At 28.3% G+C, this 8,669-nt stretch overlaps 1 long non-coding RNA gene across 2 annotated transcripts; it reads left to right on the forward strand.

Moving 5' to 3' along the window:
• The first annotated feature begins 557 nt into the window (after positions 1–557).
• LOC122608708 lies at positions 558–1,757 on the forward strand. 2 transcript variants are annotated; one of them, XR_006325293.1, is made up of 4 exons: positions 558–732; positions 824–892; positions 993–1,162; positions 1,457–1,757. It is a non-coding gene; the product is annotated as an uncharacterized LOC122608708 (long non-coding RNA). The 2 variants fall into 2 exon arrangements; XR_006325294.1 differs by having other exon boundaries at positions 993–1,131.
• The last annotated feature ends 6,912 nt before the right edge of the window (positions 1,758–8,669 follow it).

The raw sequence follows: 8,669 nt of genomic DNA on the forward strand, positions 1-8,669 counted from the left end.
TACAACTTGAAGATGATGATGATGAAGAAAAGGTATATGAGTTTTTATTATTATTATTACCTTTTGATAGATTTTAAAAAGCTACATGATTTAAAAAAGTCAAGCATTTGGTTTTATGACATTTTTGGAGTGCAAGTCTTATGATGGATTTATGTATCCCCTACAAGCATTTGGTATATTTATGATGGTGTTTCTAAGTTGTCTTTTAAAGATGGTTAATATGTTTGCTATGAAACTACTACATTTAGAAGGATGCTTATATTGCTCAAAACTTGCTTATATGTGATTTTGTTGTTGTTTCAGATTTGTATTAAATGCTCCTCAGGTAGAAAGGGAGAAGGGAGGTAAGCTCATGTTGGACTTCAAGTTCGAGTAAAGAAACAATGTTGTTTGATGGTGACTAAAGACTGGTGTTGGTTGGTTGTTTTGAGCTCAATCAAAAGGGGAAAATGGGTTGATTTCCAGCTTTAGGCATATAAAATCTGGTGGTGAACTAAGATAAGATCCTCTTTACTACACCTTTATTCTATAAATTGCATACTTTTATTTTATGTATGTGTTTATTTCCACTTTTGATCTCCTGATCAGTCTTGACGTGTTCTTATTTGAAGTCAATTAATTGTATGTTACTAATATTGTAGGTTACGAAGGGACTATTGAGAGGGCTTATTGTAGTTGTTGATTACTGGTCATGTGACTATTGAGAGGGATTATTTGAATGTTATCCAAAAGGTGTGCATCAGCTCTTTAACTTTGTGTATTATATAAACAACTCCATGTTTCATTACTCAGCTTCAATTTGTGTACTAATTATTCCATGCAGACAACACAGGATATCCATGTATGTTGATGATGATGATGATGATCAGGGTAGGAGCCGGTCTCTTGTCAGGTAAAAGGTGGTCGCTATTTATGATTGTACATTTGCATCATGTTTATTAATGGGTTGTGAGTAGATAACCAAAAGATTATCTTATCATCCGTGTAACAAGAAATACGCAAAAGGTAGAACATGGACGTGTTATCAAGTGAAACTCTATGCACTGATCAAAAGTGGTATGCTATCACCAGAGGTAGTCATTATAAGAAATCTTGATCCTGAAGTTGTAGTCGGTGGCAGGGATGCTTTGAGTAAGATATTCTACTCTCGCTTTTTTGACTGGTAAAGTTTTAAGTCTAGAACTTGCAATCGAATATGAGAATGTATATTACTGAAACATTTAATTAAGTACTTACGCTTCATTTCTATGATTTGATTGTTTTGGAATATTTATTTAATCGCTTATTACTCTGTACGCTTTCAAGATAAATTGTAGATTACCATAATGATGTTTGGTAGTTATAAAACTTTATAGCTGATCATATTATTTCCTTTTACAGATTCTGTCTGAAAGATAAAGACATTTTAAGTTTACAGTTTTACCCATTGTTTCCAAATTGGTTATAATATATGCAGCTGAGTACAATTCTAAAGCTTCAAGTCTGAAAACAAGATTGAAGTGGATGAGTTTTTCAAGGACATGTGCAAGTGGTTAGGGTCATTAGAAGTTGGATGCTCTAGCACTACTGTTGTAAATATTCATTGTTTGAGAACAAGTCTGTATGTTTAACCTTTTAATCTAATTGGTTCACTGAAGACCTACAATGTATGTAGTTGATAAGGTCATTGATAACAATAGTTGGTGCTATTTATATCAAATTTTTTTAATGGTACTGTGATGGAATTAATAATGGAATCCAATATATTAATTTTCCCCCTACTTGGCAAGTTGGCATTGCATATCCTGTTGCCAAATTTCAGTTTTTTAAGTCTATGATTATATGTAGAAATAGTTCCAAATTTGCCCAAAATTCCAAGATTGATTATACTTTAGTATGTGGTTTGATAACCTATATGGGAATTTGAGACTTTTGGGATAGTTGGATAGCATCTATAAAGAATTTTGATCACTTCAAATCAGTAATAAAAGTACAGTAGTATATATAATGTTAGTTTTGACTTACTTTGATTATGTTGGTGTGTGCAAAAACATATATATCATGCATATTCTAATAAACTTAAGTTTTTAGTTTCATGACATTATGATTTTGAATTATAGGTTTGTTATTCTACTTACCTTGAAGGCTTGAAGTAAATGTAATGTTTACTTTCAGAAGTTCCTTACAAATTTGAGTATACATTTTTTAACCTAATTACTAATTATGTAATTATTAGGTCTCATTAATCGATTTTTATCTAAGATACTAAACTTTTAAACTAATTACTTTCTTTCTCAAACTTAATTTTATATTAACTTACTAAAAACGATTTTTTAAAATTTATCCGCATTTTTCACGGGATAAAAATTTAGTCTAGCTTGTATAGGATTTCTTGCGATATTGTACATTAAATTAAAAATACAATATGATTAGAATAACATCTTAAAGAAATTGTATATTCTTATCACTTTACCCGGCTATGTGATCATGGTAAATATTGGTGGTAATAACGAAGACGGGTAGTACTGTATGTAACTGGTATATAAATAATTGATCTAACTCTTTCCAAAGAATGGTTTATTAAAGATATTTTAGTTAATCTGTAACTAATTTTTTTATAATATTTTCTAAAAACTGTGGGTGAAATTTTTTTATATCTTCTCTTATCTATCTATTATATTAATAAAAGAAGATTGTGATAACATAAGATTTTAAAAAATATATTGTATTACCACACATCCTTTTAATTTAGTTATGACATCATCATACTTTTTTTATCGTACTTTTTTTATAGAAAATTCAAAACATCTTTTTCTTAAATATGTATCATTAATATAGATTTTTATTAAATATCCACATTATTATGTAAGAATTTAATCACTCTATTTTTTCAATATAATAGACCGAAAACTATGGTGCTTTTTTTTTCAGATAACGTTTTTGTTTTTGCCAACCGAATGTGTTTTAACGTGTTTCCACAACTACACAACTATTGAATCCGTTTAGTTTCATTTTTTACATAATAATTTATCACAACTTATTATCTTATTTAACGTTGTAATTAAAAATTTAATATGAAAACATATTTTAAAGCTATCCGGGTATCATTCGGTTTATTTGCAAAGTGTTTATCAGTTAACCTAATCATTTAAAAAATATTTCATATGTGACACCACCATGACTTTCTATTAATTCATACTTTCCATATATAAGGATTATATTATGACATCACATATTTATTTTCATTTGATGTTTAATATTTTCCAACAATTTAAAAAAAATGTTTTAAATTTTTTCATAAATAGTATCATACCATGATGGTTAAAAAAAACTCTATTTTAAATTTAACAATTCTGATTTTTATCTCTTTGCTAAATAAAAAAAAATACTTTCAATGATATCATCTATTTTTTTAATATAAAAAATATTTATATAGCTCTACCACAAGTCCACAATCAATTTTTAAAATCAATCTTAAGAAAAATCTATTTTGTAATGTCATATTTACATTATCAATTTTTATTTTTTAGATAAATATTCATTTTCTAATGGTTCACTCGACTCATATTTTAAAATTTATAAAAAAAAATTGTGGCTTTATGAGTTTTAAAATCAAGTTTATCAATTTTATGCTAATTAACATTAATAACGATTATATGTTTTAATATTTATAAAAACAAAATATCAAAACAATGTCCGGGTATCACCCGGATTGATAAGCTAGTATAATAATAAAGATAAATTGTTGTATGTTCATCATGATTTAATAGAATAATCAATTATGTACGAATAATAATCTTCTTTTTACACAATTACTATTTTTTTTCAATGTTTTTATATACATAAAGACTAACATGTTCTGATTTTTGGTAAAAAATTTAAGTGGGATATCTAATTATACACTCCAAAGCTATTAGAACTACATATTAGTGTAAAGTAAAGTAAAGTAATCCTTAATGCTGTTTTTCATGGGATTTGAGTCCTAATTCCATCTTCGACGGTTTATAATGAAGGATGAGATGTGTACAACAATATCATACCAAAGGTAGAGAAGTTGCTTACAGGTGCTACCAAAGGTATAAAAGTACCTCCAGTCTTGTTGGGTACGAGCATTGAACCCTTGACCACTGTCACCAAATGTAAGGCTTCAACTACTTGATCCAATCTAGTTGGTTTAAAATTACATATTAGTGTGTAATTAGAAATAGAGATGACGTATGATATTGTTTGATTAGAAACCGAGATGACGTATATAGTGTGTATATATATATATATATATATATGATAGTATGTAAGACTGTTAGGTACCTAAGCTTAGGTGTAGAATCTCTCACATACTAATTTTTTAAAAAAATTTTGTTTAATGAATAAATGTTTGCCCCCTATGAATTTTATGGATTAAAAAAAATAATGTGTGAATGTTTCACACCTAAATTTAGGTACCTAACAACTATTAAGGTTTTTTTTTATAATTTAAATTATAAAATAAATATATTTTAAAGTTTTTTCATATAATGGAACAGATTTCTTTTAGATTTCATATGATCAAGGTTTGGTTTTTAATTTTTGTGCAAATTTTATTTCATTATGATTTTGGATATTATTATTATTATAATATTATTATAAATATTATAAAATAAAAATATAGAGATGCCACGTAAGATAAAATCCTATGTGGAATCTTTTAAAGCTAAATTTAGGTTGTAAGAAGACTTTAAAAGGCTTTGATTCATACTTTTTTAACATATATATAGATAGAGAAAAGTGAGTATGGGGCTGTTATGCACTAAATTTGGATGAAAAACCATTATATAGATATATAATCTAAGAGGACCACTAAATTATTTGCCCATCAAATGCTTAGATATAATTAGCAAGAAAAATACTAGACCAACATTTAAACTTTGATTTTGGTGGATCCATTGATTGTAAAAAGTATTAAGGTGGTATGGCTTTAGCTAGAGGTTTGACATGATGAGAAAATATACCATTCTCCTTATTCTCATGTTAAAAGCTGTTTTTCTCTTCTTCTTTCTAGTATGTTGTGGGGTCAAAATCTAAACTTTTTTAAGGCTAACATCCCACTTTGTATTGCTTTTCTTTCTTTCACCAGGGGTATATGGTACATCATTTGTGGATCTTTGTTTTGGACTTCTACATCATGCAAAACAAAGGAGATATTAAAGTTTTCTTCTTTATTGTGTAGGTCCTTTAGCTCTTAGATTGGAAGGTAGTATATGCTGTCATGCATTGAGGATTATTATTTGTCATTCTAACTCAACCCCACTCCAACCAAAAAGCTGAAACCAAGTATTTAACATTTACAGAAAGTTTTCTAAGATATACCATGAATATATGATTATACTTGATCCACTTATGAAAGAATTGATTGAACTATCTTATAAAGTGATATTTTGTGTGAAGAGATAGTTTTGATTTATGTTTAGATTTTGTATCTTTATCTTTAGGTTTCAAATAAAAAACATGTTATGATGGTGTTTGGAGATATATCAGTAGCAAATGATTATTCACAAGCTAATGGCACTTCAAAAGTATTGAAAAGACATTGTGTTTGGTAATAAGGCATGCATTGGAAGTGCTATTACAAGCTGTCTTAAGATTTATGAACCTGAGATGGTTATTACTTATTAGTACTTAGTAGGTAGGCAATCCATACACCACTTTAAGTTATATGTATACCATATGTTTCACGTTATTATGCATTATAACACTCTAAAACATGTTTGATGATATTATGAAAAATAATTAATATACGGATCTCCTTAATAATAGTGTGTTCATGGTGGCTTATTGTGGAAAATGGAAATGCAACAACTAGATGTATGAAGAATCAGAGCTTTAATTAATGTATGCCTATATGGCTATATGTCATGCACCTTTTTAGTTATAATAACACGAGTGGGCTTAATCAGGCTTAACATGTTTCCTGATGGCCCACCAATGGGCCCATCGTCACCAAACAATTTAAGATACGAATTAACCTTGTATCTATTTAAAAAGGAAAAAAAAAATATAAGGCTGACACCTATGCTTAGATGTGGAACCTCTCACATCTTAATATTTTATTATTTATTGTTTAATGAATAAATGTCTGGGCCTCATGATTTTTATGGTTTAAAAAATTAATATGTAAGTATCCGGTATATAAGCTTAGTTTTGGTTCCAGTAAAATAAATGAAGCAATTTTTTTCCTCTGAACCGATAATTATTGTGTCTTAAAAATATTCGTGTATTAATATGTCATCTATGAATTTTCGTACATTAATTATATCATGATCTTTGATCTTAGCCTATTTATTTAATTTTAATAATTTTATTACAATAACTAGTTTCAACCAATAATGACTCAAAGGAGACAAGTGAAGCTAAGGCTTTAGGCTTCAAAATTTTAAAGGCCTTATATTTAATAGCTATATATAGAATCTGATACATATGAGAATTAAAAAAGTCTAGGAAAATTAAGAAACATAAAATTATGTGTTACATGATATGTGAACATATCTACTTACATGTATATATGTGTGAATAAATCAAGTGTACTGAATTTAAAACATGTTAACACAGTCGTTAAATGAATTCATAAAGTGTAAACAATTTTATTAATTTGAAAGGTCTCGTAAAAAAAACTCGCTTCAGGCCTCCTATTAGGTTGGGCTGCCTCTGAATAGGTATGGCACGTATTGTTCTATATCTTATGCAATTTTTGTGACTTGGAAAAGTTAGATCAGAAGAATATTAACACTAAACAGCCTACCAAATTATAATCTAGAGTCAATTGAGGCTTTCAAGTATTCTATATATATATATATATATATATATATATATATATTCATTCGTTTAAAAAAAAAAGTCTATCAATTAATTTAAAACTGATAAAGAAGTAAAATTGTTCCAAGTGTGTGTGAAGGTTTATGATAATGATAACAGGTAACTAAGTAATTATTTTATTTTATTTTATTTTGACAAGTGCTAATTGAATAGATCACAAATAAAGTTCTTAGTTATGTTGTTTTAACCGGGTTTATGCTATAAAATCAATCACCCAATGCATAGTAAGAAGAAAACCCTCTACTTTTTCGCTTTGAAGGCACGTCAATTTTTTCGGCAATTTGCTATTTTACTTTTTCACTATGATTTATAATATCGACTATTTACAATCTAAGTATACAAAAAGAAGGGAAGAGGAGACGAAAAGTAAGAAGGTGATGTGCATGTGACCGAACAGCCTTTATGTTCCCCTCCATTTTAAGTTCACAATTGGCATATTCAATTCTGTTTTCATCACATAATGATTTGCTTAACAAAAAATTTAGCTTATAAACTTTCCCCTTTTTTTCTTCATAGAAGATCGATCTTAAATTAAGTTTAACACAATGAAGTCGTTTTCTATATCGACTCACATCGCAATTTAAAAGATATAAATTAACCAATTTGTTAGATCCAAAGCATTCATTAGTTAGAAGTTAAATATGGAATTGTTAGCAGTCATTTGCTAGTTGTGTACTAGGATTCTAGAGTAATAGTTTATTTTAATTGTTTTAGCATAATTTATTTCACCATATTTATATTTATCTTATTATTTTATATATAAAAAAAATTATTTTTATAAAGTGTTAAAATAATATGTAATAATTTTACCTAACACTCTTTAAAGTATAAGTAAATTACACTTTTCGTTCCTTATGTTAACAAGTTTTTTACTTTTCGTTCCAAATGTTAAAAATTACAATTTTAACTTTAAAGTTGGCATCAAGGTCCTTCCCTTAAACGGCGTTCAATTTTTGCCGCTAACGTATGCATGTGTTAAACACGTGAGGGTATTGATATCATTTGTCTGTTACACCTCAGGGACAAAAAAAGTGAAAAACATGTCAACTTCAGGGATGAAAAACGTAATTTACTCTATATTTTTATTTTTTGGGAAAATGATCCGTACTGCAGACTTATGTACTGCCACTTTAAAAAAAATTATAAATTAAACATTTGAATTTGATAAACATACATAGCCCTCCTTGAATTTTACATAACCTCCCTCTGAACTTTACATAATCCTCTCTATACTTTACCTAAGATAGGTACTGCATGTTTTACCTAACTTTTTCCCTTATTTTCTATAATATAAAAAATAAAAGTAAATAATAAATACTTTTATTTCTTCAATCTGTCCCTGCAATTTGAATCCGATTCGAGGTCTCAAAGTTTTGCTCTTTATGCTTCACATTCTTGCACTTCATCAAAATCTTCGCACACCCTTTTCTTCATTCACCATTAACAACCCCAAAATCAGCAAATAACAGCAAAATCCATAGAAAAAAAAAATTAAAAAAAAAAACAAATCCATACATACAATTAACATTAATTTCATAAAAAAAAAAAAATCAAACCTGGGTTCTTAACCAATCCTGGGTATTTCTTGTATATATACGCACACAAAAACCGATCACCGCCACCACCGTTACTTAAACCCGACCAATTTGGGTTCTTCAATTCAAATCTTGGTCTTCAATGGGTTTTTAGACCTGGAATGGATTTTAAATATATTTCCGGGTCTCGATCTAGATAGTAGATAAGAAGATTTTGGAGATGAATGTTGAAAGGAATGGTAGTCTGAATAGTGGTGGCGGCCGATTGGTGGTTGCAGTTATGGTGGTTGCAGTTATGGATCAAAC

Source organism: Erigeron canadensis, chromosome 7, assembly GCF_010389155.1.
Source record: "Erigeron canadensis isolate Cc75 chromosome 7, C_canadensis_v1, whole genome shotgun sequence".
Taxonomy (NCBI): domain Eukaryota; kingdom Viridiplantae; phylum Streptophyta; class Magnoliopsida; order Asterales; family Asteraceae; genus Erigeron; species Erigeron canadensis.